Here is a 15,592-nt window from a genome sequence, read left to right on the forward strand (position 1 = left end):
ACCTCACCCGACATGTGTTGATTGACAGTTTGCTGGTCCAATCAGAGGGCTGAGTGTTTCACTAGCCAATCTGTTGTTTTGCAAGCGCTATACTGTCTCTGTCTGCATGGAGAGTAATCCACAGAGTGTGCAACAAAATGAGTGACAAAACGTTACAAAACCAAAGTTGAGTCCCAAGTCAGAAGGCTCCAAGTCCAAGTCAAGTCTTTTTATTTTCTATCGAGTCTCAAGTCATAAAATTTGTGACTCGAGTCCAAGTCATCTGACTCGAGTCCACACCTTTGGCATTATAACACCAGTCATACATAAGGGGGGCTATGGTAAAGTGTTACCGGAAATTCATTCAATGCATTTTACCTTCTGGCCCAGGGGGCAGTCTGCAATGGCAAAGCCGAACCCTCCTGGCCCTTTCACCAGGGGTACACCCACCAGCTCCGGCTGCAACAGCGTGAGGTCTGGACCCTCAGGGAAGTGGCGCCCCCCGTTGGACATGGCTGGGACAGCTGTTGTCTGTCAATCAATCAATCAAATCAAAATCACCCACATCTATTTATAAAGCCCTTTTTACATCAGCAGTTTTCACAAAGTGATTTTATAGTAACCCAGGCTAGACCCCTGACAGCAAGCAAAAACAGAAGCACAGTGGCCAGGAAAAACTCCCTAAAAGGAAGAAACCTAGGGAGGAACTGGTGGTACTGTACCCGTCTTGGGAGGGTGCCGTCTGGGCTGGTGACATAGTGTATCTCCTGGGGGTTAGAGGTCGAAAGTGAAGGGGTGGCTTCGGGGGCCAGGGCTGTGGCTATGTCCCACGAGGAGACATCGTCACTCCCACTGGGGTCCACAGGGAGGGGGTAACCCCGACACAGCACCATGTCCACGTACTGGTTGACTGGGATAGACTGGAACATCTGAACCACGTCAGCATGAGTCTTCCCCAGGACACACAGTCCGTTGATGTCCACGATGACGTCACCTGGTAGAGTAGAGGGAGAGGAGAGGAATAAGTGAGAAGGAAGTGTCAGTATCAGCATTGGCAACTGTCTTTAAAATGGGAGTGTGCTGTGGTTAGTTGTGGCACTATACCCAGTCCACTAACACACAAATCAGTTTGCATAACGTTTAGCACAGACAGTTCCCGCATGAAGGCATCGTTGGTCAGGAGCTGAAATATGTTTCCTTGGAGTCTGCTCCATAAACAACTGCTTTGGGGTTGATGAATGAACAAAGAAGTAAGGTACAGCCTAAAACACTCTCTCCTTCCCCTCATCCTCAATCATTCCAGCCTGGGTGTATTAAGTCAGCTAGTCCCAGCCAGATCAATAAAGACTAGGAAAATGTGCTCAGCTTATCTCCAGCCAAAACAAAAACAGGAAACTCCCCACCACTAACTAGCTGGGAACAGTGGTGTAAAGTACTTAAGTAAAAAGTACTTTAAAGTACTACTGTTTTTTTGGGTATCTGTACTTAACAATTTATATTTTTGGCAACTTTTACTTCACTTAATTCCTAAACAAAAGTATAGACTTTTTACTCCATATATTTTCCCTGACACCCAAAAGTGCTCGTTACATTTTGTCAGGAAAATGATCCAATTCACACACTTATCAAGAGAACATACCTGGTCATCTCTACTGCCTCCGATCTGGTGGACTCACTAAACACAAATGCTTAGTTTGTAAATAATGTCTGAGTGTTGGGAGTGTGCCCCTGCATATCCGTCAATAAAAAATAATAAAATAAAATTGTGCTGTCTGGTTTGCTTAAATAAAGGTAAAACATTTTTTTAAATCAGCTTGCGGGGCAGTTAAGCCCTTGTGGGGCATTTAAGCCCTGAACGATGCCTGACAGGCAGCTCTGTCTCCCAGGCTCTTTGCCACGCCCATACCACAGCCAATCGCATGTAAGCAACAATGCAGCTAACTTTGCTAGTCTTGTGAGCAAGAGCGCTGCTAGCTAGTTAGCTAGGTAGTCCGGTTAGCTAGCTAGTTTGTTTTCTATTCTGGTCGTTAGCTTGCATATCTGATTCAGTATGTGTATGATTGTAAGGGGCACTTGTTTGCTCACTTGTTTGCTCTATTCCTGACAGGCTGATCAGATTACATTTCAGGCTCAGAGCTTGATAAGATTCAATAGCAGCCTCAGAGGCTGATAAGTCAGGATTCTGCCTTGTAGTTTCATAGATGGGTTAGATAGATAAGGCACCCTCATCTGTTTGCTCCATGGTTGCGAGTGCATCGTTTCTGTTGCTATACAACCAACACGTCTATAGGTAAAGTTCATTGCCGGCAGATTAGCAGCCAATGCATTATGTATATGATCAAGAGAGGGTGCGCTTTACTCCTGGCAAGCTGATCAGATTCAATTGCCGCCTCAGAGGCTGATAAGTCAGGGTGCAGCCTTGTAGGCTGTCTGCAAGGAGCCTTACATATGAAATAGCCTACAAGTCAGCCTCCTGATTTACAAGCCTCTGAGGCTGCTATTGAATCTGATCAGCTGCCAAGAATAGAGCTCACCCACTCTGGATGATATGCATCAGCCTATAAAGCACTGACAGCTAATCTGCCTGCAAGGATCTTTACCATTGAAACAGCCTACAAGGCAGCATCCTGACACCAGCCTCTGAGGCTATTGAATCTGATCAGCCTGCCTGGAATAGAGCTCACCCCCTGGATCAGATATGTATCTGCCTCTAAAGCAATTTGACAGCTAGTCGGTCTTCAAGGAGCCTTACCTATGAAACCGCCTATGAGGCAGCATCCTGATTTATCAGCATCTGAGACTAAAATGTAATCTGATCAACCTGTCAGGGATGGAGCTCACCCACTGTAATTGTAAATAATATCCATGAACTATATATATCGGTTATGCAAGCTAACAACCAGCATAGATAACAAGCTAGCTTGCTAGATAGCCAACAAGACTAACTAGATAATTATCGATCTCACAAGACTAGCCAAGTTAGCTGCGTTATCCTTTGCATGGGATTGACTGTGGTCTTGGCGGCAGGGTGCAGCCTGGGAGACAGAATTGCCTGTCAGACATTGTTCAGGGCTTAAAGACGCCCCAAGAGCACATTGCGATCATTGCAGCCACAGGGCTCCTTGATGAGGTGGTTATCGTGCATCTGCACAAATGAATGGATGATGCGTGCTACTTCTGATTCTTTCGTGATCTCGACAAAGCAACTTTAGTTATGTAGTGATCATGAGAAAAATAAGTTGTGATCTCGACATAGCGAGGGGTTTTACATTTTTCATATGTCCTCTCCATTTCAATGAGCCACTGGCAGCTATATACTAATACCGGGATGTTTATTGAAGGCCGTTTGGGCTGTGTATACTGTATGTCATACAGTTGAAGTCGGAACTTTACATACACTTAGGTTGGCGTCATTAAAACTTGTTTTTCAACCACTCCACAAATTTCTTGTTAACAAACTACAGTTTTGGCAAGTCGGTTAGGACATCTACTTTGTGCATGACACAAGTACTTTTTCCAACAATTGTTTACAGACAGATTATTTTGCTTATAATTCACTGTATCACAATTCCAGTGGGTCAGAAGTTTACATTCTCTAAGTTTACTGCCTTTAAACAGCTTGAAAAATTCCAGAAAATGATATCATGACTTTAGAAGCTTCTGATAGGCTAATTGACATCATTTGAGTCAATCGGAGGTGTAGCTGTGGATGTATTTCAAGGCCTACCTTCAAACTCCATGCCTCTTTGCTTGACATCATGGCAAAACCAAAAGAAATCAGCCAATACTTCAGAAAACATATTGTAGACCTCCACAAGTCCGGTTCATCCCTGGGAGCAATTTCCAAACGCCTGCCTGAAGGTACCACGTTCATTTGTACAAACAATAGTACGCAAGTGTAAACACCATGGGACCACGCAGCCGTCATACCACTCAGGAAGGAGTTCTGTCTCCTAGAGATGAATGTACTTTGGTGCTGTTAGGAATTTTATGAATAATGACTAAACAATATTTACATTTAAATAGAACTATAACTAATTAAACTCTACCCTGTTTTACGATATCTGATGAATAATGTTAGTTCCTAAGAAAGAGGTTATGTAGCATGGATAAGGGGTAATTGGAAATGATAACCATTGTGGAAGAAGGAATGTATGTGTGTGTGTCTAAAGTAGCATGATTAATTAAAATAAGACAGCGAGAGCCCCTCCAGGTTTTCCTTATCTGGAACTATCTGCTAAGTGGTAATAGACTATGGTGAGACTTCAGGAGTAAATCCAGATATAGTGTGTCAGGTATGTGCGCTGGTGAGCTGGAATTAACTTTTGAACCTGCTTTGTCCTGGTCGAGAAGAGGAGGTACATTTTATAACCTATGACGTCATATTTGATATATAAACTGTTGTACAGCGTTCTATGACCAGTGCTCTCAAGAATAAATTCTATTGGCTAATTTTGGTAGACTAGTCTCTTGTCTATTTTATGCAAATACGGATCTTACAAATTCTTAGAAACAGACAGTGATTTTAATTGAATTGGTTAATGAACACATATAGGAATTGTAGAATTCCTTTAACACGTGCAAAAAGTGCAAATCAATCACAGAACAACAGCAAAGGACCTTGTGAAGATGCTGGAGGAAACAGATACAAAGGTCTTTATCCACAGTTAAACAAGTTCAATACGGACATAACCTGAAAGGCTGCTCAGCAAGGAAGAAGCCACGGCTCCAAAGCCACCATAAAAAAGCCAGACTACGGTTTGCAACTGCACATGGGGACAAAGATCTTACTTTTTGGAGAAATGTTCTCTGGTCTGATTAAATAAAAATAGAACTGTTTGGCCATAATGACCATCGTTATGTTTGGAGGAAAAAGGGGGAGGCTTTCAAGCCGAAGAACACCATCCCAAACGTGAAGCACGGGGTGGCAGCATCATGTTGTGGGGGTGCTTTGCTGCAGGAGGGACTGGTGCACTTCACAAAATAGGTCGGAAAATTATGTGGATATATTGAAGCAACATCTCAAGACATCGGTCAGGAAGTAAAAGTTTGGTCGCAAATGGGTCTTTCAAATGGACAATGACCACAAGCATACTTCCGAAGTTGTGGCAAAATGGCTTAAGGACAATAAAGTCAAGGTATTGGAGTCGCCATCACAAAGCCCTGACCTCAATCCCATCCCATTTGTGGGCAGAACTGAAAATGCGTATGTGAGCAAGGAGGCCAACAAACCTGACTCAGTTACACCAGCTCTGTCAGGAGGAATGGGACAAAATTCACCCAACTTAATTTTTAAAATGATGTTTTACCTTAATTTAACTAGGCAAGTCAGTTAAGAACGAATTCTTATTTCCAATGATGGCCTAGGAACAGTGGGTAAACTGCCTTGTTCAGGGGCAGAAGGACAGATTTGTACCTTGTCAGCTCGAAGATTTGATCGTGCAACCTCTCACCCTCTTACTAGTCCAACACTCTAACCACTAGGCTACGCTGCTGCCCCAAATGTAGGATGTGTGGGAAGCTTGTGGAAGGCTTGACCCAAGTTAAACAATTTAAAGGCAATGCTACCAAATACTAATTGAGTGTATGTTAACTTCTGACCCACTGTGAATGTGATGAAAGAAATAAAAGTTGAAATAAATCATTCTCTCTACTATTATTCTGACATTTCACATTCTTAAAATAAAGTGGTGATACTAACTGACCTAAGACAGATCATTTTTACTAGAATTAAATGTCAGGAATTGTGAAAAACTGAGTATAAATGTATTTGGCTAAGGTGTATGTAAAATTCCGACTTCAACTGTACGTGATCCAAGATATACTGTATGACCACACTTATAGATATGCATGTTCGTAATAATCATAAGCATGTAAAGAAACATAGCCAAGAGGCCTTCAGTATGAAATCTGAAATACTGCGTCTAACTCCACTTCAAATCAGGGCGTTACCATAAATGTGTGTGTACAGACAATGATATACAAACCTTGTTGATCTGTGTGCACAAGTGCGATGTCTGTGTGTTTGTGTGCGTGCGTTCCTGCGTACATGCATCTATGTGTACGTCTGTGTGTGTGTGTGAGAGTGTGTTTACATGTGCGTACAACACTCACCAGAGGTCATCTTGTTGTCGTGCGCGGCGGGCCCGTCTCGGAGCACGTTCTTCACCTGGAGGAACTCGTCATGGCGGTCTCCCCCAATGATGGTGAAACCAAACCCCTGGGGGCTCTTCCTTAGAGCTGTCCTCAGAATGGAGCCCTGGAGATGGGCTGGGTCCCGTACGAAACCCCTCACACCCACAACAGGCTCATCTGAAGGAGAGAGGAAGTGAGGGGAGAGGGAAGTAAGAGGGTGAGAGGGATAGAGAACAGAGCAAAGAGAAAGAAAAAACCTTAGGGAAGGACGACTAAATACTAAAAAAGCACAACGAGAGAGAGATGCAAATTGAGGAAGTACTGTATAAGCAAATACCTAATTATTATGACTGTAATTCAGCTAATTGCTCTCAAACCTTAATGCCCCATTGAAGTATTTTACTTTACAAATTAGTGACTATTAATTCTTTGTTTGTTTGTCGTATTATCATCACAAGGCCTGTCACTATTGTTCAGCTGCATTGATCTGACAGAGAAATCAGGCTAGGCTAGCTGCTTGCGCTAATTCACAATGAGAATCCACAATGACAGAGATTACAGTGACACGTCTATGCCGCTACACTTATTTTATTCTGATATATCCATATGGGACAACTTCAAAGAACACCTGAAGTATCGTTATTTTGTATGGTAGGTAGAGTGTATGTGTGTGTGACAGATGCACATAGGTGCAAGTTCACAGGATGTTTGGGATCTGTCCCCTGTAACGTCACAGTGCAGGCAACCGCCACGGTGGCAGCGAGCTGACACCTACTCGTCACTCAGACTGTCACTAATTCAACCAACGCTCAAATCAAACATCAAAATACAACATGGCAACAAAAGATCCACATCAGCCTTATTCATTTGAAGAGCTGTCTGGTAACAAAGCACAGGCAAGAACTATGCTACTGCTGAACAGAGATACTCCTCTTTTACTTAAGCCTTCCAGTGAAAAAGACAAACTCACATGACGCACAAAGCAGTGTGACAAATCCGTTTGGATATAACCTTGACATTTCAAATCTTACAGAGATGTGATAAACTTTCAGATTGAATTTGCTATGTTATGTCTGCAGGATGGTGCATGGGAATAAATGTCCAGGAGACAAACTGTGTGTGTATTTGTGTGTGTGTGTGTACACTGCAGGGGTACATCCACCTGAATAACCACCACAACGCAGGGATAGAGGCAGACAGACCGCTGACCTCAAACTGCAGCTGGAGGCTCTCACCATGTGACTGAGACACAGCGGCCCTTAACTCTGCATCAGCAGAGAGAGAGAGGGGGGGGGGGGGCTTTCCTCTGCATCAGCACAGAGAGCAAGGGGGACAGAGATATCGAGAGGAGAGTGATATTGACAGCGATAGAGGAGGGAGAGGGAGCAAAGAGATATACATGGCCCCTGTCTGACCTTGGTTTCCATTGGGTGAGTTATAGGCTGTGTCTCCTCTAGTGATTCTTCACACACTGAGGGATGGACAGTGGGGGGTGGGGGGCATCAATCTCTTTAATTGGAGTAAATATAGACACCCCCCATGTGTCATGTGTCATGGGATTTAGATTTGCATAACTGCATTGCGCTCAGAGAAAACAGATTATGCTGAGTGTGATTAACATGACATTCTCACATACCAGCAGTTTCACTGAGCCATTTGTGTGTGAGCATATACACTGGGTGTACAAGACATTAGGAACACGTGCTCTTTCCATGGCATCTTGCATATGACGCGCTGTCATTGCTCATCCATATATTTATATGTATATATTCTTATTCCATTCCTTTACGAAGATTTGTGTGTATTAGCTAGTTGTTGTGGAATTGTTAGATTAATTGTTCAATATTGCTGCACTGTCGGAATTAGAAGCACAAGCATTTCGCTACACTTGCAAGAACATCTGCTAACCATGTGTATGTGACCAATACATTTAGATTTGATTTGACTGACCTATGATCCTCATTGACGTCACTTGTTAAATCCATTTAAATCAGTGTAGATGAAGGGGAGGAGATGGTTAAAGAAGGATTTTGAAGCCGTCTGACAATTGAGACATGGATTGTGTATTTGTGCCATTCAGAAGGTGAATGGGCAAGACAAAAATATTTAATCGCCTTCAAACTGGGTATGGTAGTAGGTGACAGGCACACCGTTTGGTGTCAAGAACGACAACGCTGCTGTTTTTTCACGCTCAACAGTTTCCCGTGTGTATCAAGAACGGTCCATGACCCAAAAGACATCCAGCCAACTTGACACAACTGTGGGAAGCATTGTAGTCAACATGGGCCAGCATTTCTGTGGAACGCTTTTGAGACCTTGTAGAATCCATGCCCCAACAAATTGAGGCTGTTCTGAGGGCAAAAGGTGCAGTTCAACTCAATATTAGGAAGGTGTCCTTAATGTTTTGTACGCTCAGTGTATGTGTGTGTATGCATGTGTATGTGTCAATGTGTGTGTGTGTGTGTGTGTGCGGGCGTAGTCTATGCGCCAACATGCGTATGTACCATGACGTGACATATTCCACGACAGTTCTCTGTGTGTTCTGTGCCTGACAAGATGAAGTCCTTCCATCAGAACATCAACGGACGCCTGTCAGAGCCTTCTCTCCACTGTGATAAGGGACAGTCCTCACATCACCAGAATGATAAGGGAACGATACAGAAGGGTGAGGGCAGGGGTCGGTGGAAGAGAGAGAGAGTATGATGCTGAGTTTTGCATCATATGAAAAATGTGTTCCTGTACTTTGAAAGTTATATATCTTGAAAACTTGATTGCTGACATGCAAAACATTTTGGGACTAAATCAACAATAGACTAATGAAACAAATACAAAAAGATAGTTTTGAGTGGAATTTTCCTTTAACATAGCTATGATTAAGTCATGGTAACACAAAGAGATGGTCTATTTCTCAGGCAGCCAGGCAGCTCGCTGTGATTCTTGAAAATCACATATAGAGAGGACTGTCAGTGCAGGATAATTACAGTCCCGTACAGCTACAGCACTATAGCAACAGACCGCAGCCTCTTTCACTGAGAGGGAGGTCAGTCTGCCTTGTCAAAACAGCGTTTAAAACTCTACATGGCAGCACGCCCCTCTGGGATCTCTCCGATCCACTCTGCTCTGCTCGCTGTGAGACAGACCACTCATTAACAAGCACAGGGAACGTGTAGAGAGTAGAGTAGAGAGCTCTGTCAGAACAGAGAATCACTCAGGCAAAAACTAGAGGATCTGTTAAAAGAACAGTCCAAGAAACAATACCATGGGAAATAAGCTCTTTTAGCTGGACAGAAGCTGGACTAATGCGTTTGAACCATTCAGTTGTGTTGTGACAAGGTAGGGATGGTATACAATGGACATTCGAACCGGTGGAAATCTGTCCTTTGGTCTGATAAGTCCATAGTTGACCGCTGTGTCTTTGTGAGACGCAGAGTAGGTGAACAGAGGATCTCCACATGTGTGGTTCCGACCGTGAAGAATGGAGGAGGAGGTGTGATGGTGCTTTGCTGGTGACACTGGCGGGTAATTTATTTAGAATTCAAGGTACGCTTAACCAGCATGGCTACCACAGCCTTCTGCAGTGATACGCCATCCCATCTGGTTTGTGCTTAGTGAGACTATCATTTATTTTTCAACAGGACAATGACCCAAAACACCTCCAGGCTGTGTAAGGGCTATTTGACCAAGAAGGAGAGTGATGGAGCACTGCATCAGATGACCTGGCCTCCACAATCACCCGACCTCGACCCAATTAAGATGGTTTGGGATGAATTGGACAGCAGAGTGAAGGAAAAGCAGCCAACAAATCCTCAGCATATGAGGGAACTCCTTCAAGACTGTTGGAAAAGCATCATGGTTGAGAAAATGCCAAGAGTGTGCAAAGCTGTCATCGAGGCAAAGGGTGGCTACTTTGAAGAATCTCAAATATAAAATATATATTGAATTGTTTAACACTTTGTTGGTTACTACATGATTCCATATGTGTTATTTCATAGTTGAGATGTCTTCACTATTATTCTACAATGTAGAAAATAGTGAAAATAAAGAAAAACCCTTGAATGAGTAGGTGTGTCCAAACTTTTGACTGGTACTGTAGCTAATAAAGAGCTATGTCTTATAAAGATCCTGTCGTACTGCATTTTATTATTTTGTACAAAGCATGCAAAACAAGACACCTCCAAGGACCTACCCCTCAGGAATGACACAGAGCAAAGCAGCAAAGCCTGAGGAACATGCATCCTTCCCCAATCAGTGGGTGTTTTAAGGTTACATCATAGTTTCTGTTATTGGGGTTATTGTGGTCTGTTCCAGGACAGCATTGGCAGCCTACTACAGCGCAGTAGGTTCCTGTGGCAGTGAGAGTAAGGGCCTCCAGGCTAAAGACTTCTCTCTGAGGGGGTCTCTGGTGGTGTAGAAATCACACATACACTGTGCTTTCCCCTCCAATAGCCTCTGGATGCGAATGCTGTACCAGTCAAAATAGCAGCCTGAAGGGTGTCTGGAAGAGCTGGTACAGAGAGAGGTAGTGCCGATAGGGCCTAGGCCTTTTTGTGAGTCAGCATCTGTGGTCAGACCATTGTCACTACCTGGTCTGACCCATGTTCAATTCTGTTCTGTGGGCAACTGGGCATCACCGAGTTGTCTCAGCAGAGAAACATCAATGGCTAGATGATCAATCCCAGTTAGAGGGAGTTAGAGGGAGTTAGAGGGAGTTAGAGGGAGTTAGAGGGAGTTAGAGGGAGTTAGAGGGAGTTAGAGGGAGTTATAGGGAGTTAGAGGGAGTTAGGGAGTTAGGGGAGTTAGAGGGAGTTAGAGGGAGTTAGGGGAGTTAGTTAGAGGGAGTTAGAGGGAGTTAGAGGGAGTTAGAGGGAGTTAGAGGGGTTAGAGTTAGAGGGAGTTATAGGGGGAGTTAGAGGGGGAGTTAGAGGGAGTTAGTTAGGGAGTTAGGGGAGTTAGAGGAGTTAGGGGAGTTAGAGGGAGTTAGAGGGAGTTAGAGGGGAGTTAGAGGGTTAGAGGGAGTTAGGAGTTAGAGGGAGTTATAGGGGAGTTAGAGGGAGTTATTAGAGGGAGTTAGAGGGAGTTAGAGGGAGTTAGAGGGAGTTAGAGGGAGTTAGAGGGAGTTAGAGGGAGTTAGAGGGAGTTAGAGGGAGTTAGAGGGAGTTATAGGGGGAGTTAGAGGGAGTTATAGGGGGAGTTAGAGGGAGTTAGAGGGAGTTAGAGGGAGTTAGAGGGAGTTAGAGGGAGTTAGAGGGAGTTAGAGGGAGTTAGGGGGAGTTAGAGGGAGTTAGAGGGGAGTTAGAGGGAGTTAGAGGGAGTTAGAGGGAGTTAGAGGGGAGTTAGAGGGAGTTAGAGGGAGTTAGAGGGGGAGTTAGAGGGAGTTAGGGGAGTTAGAGGGAGTTATAGGGGAGTTAGAGGGAGTTAGAGGGAGTTAGAGGGAGTTAGAGGGAGTTAGAGGGAGTTAGAGGGAGTTAGAGGGAGTTAGAGGGGGAGTTAGAGGGAGTTAGAGGGAGTTAGAGGGGAGTTAGTTAGGGGGAGTTAGAGGGAGTTATAGGGAGTTAGAGGGAGTTAGAGGGAGTTAGAGGGAGTTAGAGGGAGTTAGAGGGAGTTAGAGGGAGTTAGAGGGAGTTAGAGGGAGTTAGAGGGAGTTAGAGGGAGTTAGAGGGAGTTAGAGGGAGTTAGAGGGAGTAGAGGGAGTTAGAGGGAGTTAGAGTTAGAGGGAGTTAGAGGGAGTTAGTTAGGGAGTTAGAGGGAGTTAGAGGGAGTTAGAGGGAGTTAGAGGGAGTTAGAGGGAGTTAGAGGGAGTTAGAGGGAGTTAGAGGGAGTTAGAGGGAGTTAGAGGGGGAGTGATGAGCTCTGCAGCAGACTTGAACAACTCAATCGCTGGTTGAAAACTGTTTTCTGTCCTTCCCAAAAGATTTCATTTGTAGATAATTGTCCATCTTCCTGGGACTCACCCACAAACAGGACCAAGCCTGGCCTACTGAAGAGTGACAACTTCATCCTAGTTGGAGGGGTGCTCTCATTTGATCTAGCAACATAGAAAGGGATTTAACTCCTCTAGTTCCAAAATGAGATAAGGTGCAGGCCAGGCAGCAGGCTGTTAGTCTGCCCCTAGCACAGTCAGTGTAGTCAGCTCAGTTTTCCACATTGAGACTGTGTCTGGGACTCGATCTAGGTCGGGCAAAACTGAACATGGTGGTGTTCGCCTAAGCAATCTCGCTGGAATGAAGACATCCATGTGTGTCATTAATTAAATAGATTGTGATAATACTTCACATCTCAAAATGGGACTACTTAATGTTAGATCCCTCACTTCCAAGGCAGTCATAGTCAAATTAACTTGATGTGATTGGCCTGACTGAAACATGGCTTAAGTGTGATGAATTTACTGAGCTAAATAAGGCCTCTCCTCCTGGTTACACTAGTGACCAAACCCCCTGTGCATCCTGCAAAGGTGGAGGTTTTGCTAACATTTTTGACAGCAAATATGTCTTTTGAGGTTCTAGTCATGAAATCTATGGAGTCTACTCAGTAACTCCAATTTGGTCATGCTGTACATACCTACATGTACACTACAGTCACAAGACACAGGCTTCTTTATTGTCCATACAATTTCTAAAGAAAAAGCTGGAGGCCATGCCTCAGGACTACCTGGCCTGGCGACTCCTGGCTGTCCCAGTCCACCTGGTCATCTCCCTCCCACAATTTACACCTGAGGTGCTGACCTGTTGTACCCTCTACAATCACTGGGATTATTATTGGACCCTGCTCATCTATGAATGGTTGAACATCTTGAAGAACCAGCTGGCCTCAATGACCATGTACTCTTGTAATCTCCACCCAACACAGCCAGAAGAGGACTTGTGAAAACTGCTGATGTAAAAAGGGCTTTATACATACATTCCATTGATTGATTCATCAATATCCTTACAGACTTATTGAACATAAGAGACTCACTGAAAACCTTGAAAACCACTCTCACTCAAAACAAGACAGCCCCAGACAGCTTACAGGGAGGAGGTGAGGGCTCTGGGATTGTGGTGCCTGGAAAACAACCTCTCACTCAATGTCAACAAAACAAAGGAGATGATCGTGGGCTTCAGGAAACAGCAGAGGGTGCACTGCTTTAAGTTCATTGGTGTACACATCACTGACAAACTTAAATGGACCAACAACACAGACAGAGTGGTGAAGAAGGTGCAACAGAGCCTCTTCAACCTCAGGAGGCGAAATACATTTGTCTTGTCACCTAAAACCCACAAACTTTTACGCATCACCGGGGGCAAACTACCCGCCCCTCCAGTACACCTACATCACCCGATGTCACAGGATGGCCAAAAAGATCATCAAGGACATCAACTATCCGAGCCACTATCTATTCACCCCAATTCATCCAGAAGACTGTTAAACAGCCATCACATGCTGCTGCATATAGGTATAGACTAGAAATCACTGGCCACTTTAAGGAATGGAGCACTAGTCATTTTAATAATGTTTACATATCTGGCATTACTCAATTCATACAGTTGAAGTCGGAAGTTTACATACACTTAGGTTGGAGTCACGGTTCTCTAAGGTCAGGGCGTGACAGAATCCCCCCCCCCCCCTTGTTGTGGGCCCCGGACTGTAGGCCGTCGCTGGGGGCTCCGGACTGGAGAACGTCGCTAGGGGCTCCTGACTGGAAACCGTCGCTGGGGGCTCCGGACTGGGGAACGTCGCTGGGGGCTACGGACTGGGGAACGTCGCTGGGGGCTACGGACTGGGGAACGTCGCTGGGGGCTCCGGACTGGAGAACGTCGCTGGGGGCTACGGACTGGGGAACGTCGCTGGGGGCTACGGACTGGGGAACGTCGCTGGGGGCTCCGGACTGGAGAACGTCGGTGGGGGCTCCGGACTGGAGAACGTCGGTGGGGGCTCCGGACTGGAGGACGTCGTTGGAGGCTGCGTGCCATGACTCATCACTGGAGGCTTCTTGCCATGGATCATCACTGGAGACTTCTTGCCATGGATCATCACTGGAGGCTTCTTGCCATGGATCATCACTGGAGGCTTCATGCCATGGATCATCACTGGAGGCTTCATGCCATGGATCATCACTGGAGGCTTCTTGCCATGGATCACCACTGGATGCTTCGTGCCATGGATCATCACTGAAGGCTTCGTGCCATGGATCATCACTGTTGGCTTCTTGCCATGGATCATCACTGGAGGCTTCTTGCCATGGATCATCACTGAAGGATTCTTGCCATGGATCATCACTGGAGGCTTCTTGCCATGGATCATCACTGGAGGCTTCTTGCCATGGATCATCACTGGAGGCTTCTTGCCATGGATCATCACTGAAGGCTTCTTGCCATGGATCATCACTGGAGGCTTCTTGCCATGGATCATCACTGGAGGCTTCATGCCATGGATCATCACTGGAGGCTTCTTGCCATGGATCATCACTGGAGGCTTCTTGCCATGGATCATCACTGGAGTGGAGAGACACACAGGAGGCCTGGCTCTGGGAGCAGGCACAGGACTCACCAGGCTGGGGAGGCATACAGGAGGCTTTGTCCTTGGCCGAGGCACCGGATACACTGGGTCGTGGAGGCGCACTGGAGGTCTCTAGCTTAGAGCCTGCACAACCCGTCCTGGCTGGGTGGTTATCTTCGCCCTGCAAATATGAGGCGCTGGCACAGGACACACTGGGCTGTGCAGATGTACCGGAGACACAGTGCGCAGAGCCGGCACAGGATATCCTGGGCCGAAGAGACGCACTGGGGTCCAGGCGCGCTGAGCCGGCACCATTCATCCTGGCTGGATGCTCACCCTAGCCTGGCAGATGCAGGGAGCTGGGATGTAGCGCACCGGGCTATGACCGTGCACTGGAGACACTGTGCACTCCACCGCATTACACGGTGCCTGATCAGTACGACGCTCGCCACGGTAAGCACGGGGAGTTGGCTCAGGTCTCCAACCTGACTCAGCCAGACTCCACATGTGCTCCCCCCCAAAAACAATTTGGTGCCTGCTTCGCTGACGTGCCTCCTCATATCGCCGCCACTCCTCCTTCGCTACCGTTATCTCCTCCTTTGGACGGCGATACTCCCCAGCCTGCCTTCAGGGTCCCTTACCGTCCAGGATCTCCTCCCATGTCCAGGAGTCCTTTTTACCATGCTGCTTGGTCCTTTGGTGGTGGGACGTTCTGTCGCGGCCGTTGAAAGAAGTAGACCAAAGCGCAGCGTACATATTCCTTTTTATTAGGATGATGCCAACAAAAACAATAAACAATACAAAACAACCGTGAAGCTTAAGGGCTATGTGCTACAAACAAAGTTAACTTCCCATACTGAAGGGATGGAAAAGGGCTATCTAAGTATGGCTCCCAATCAGAGACAACGATAGACAGCTGTCCCTGATTGAGAACCATACCCGGCCAAAACATACAAAATACAAAATCATAGAAAAACAAAACATAGAATGCCCACCCCACATC

The 15,592-nt window shown here is 45.7% G+C and overlaps 1 pseudogene; it reads right to left on the reverse strand.

Annotated features, from left to right (window-relative positions):
- Window positions 1-15,592, reverse strand: part of LOC124032174 — a 308,194-nt pseudogene that overhangs the window by 34,456 nt on the left and 258,146 nt on the right.

Source organism: Oncorhynchus gorbuscha, linkage group LG03, assembly GCF_021184085.1.
Source record: "Oncorhynchus gorbuscha isolate QuinsamMale2020 ecotype Even-year linkage group LG03, OgorEven_v1.0, whole genome shotgun sequence".
In the NCBI taxonomy this organism is placed as follows: Eukaryota; Metazoa; Chordata; class Actinopteri; order Salmoniformes; family Salmonidae; genus Oncorhynchus; species Oncorhynchus gorbuscha.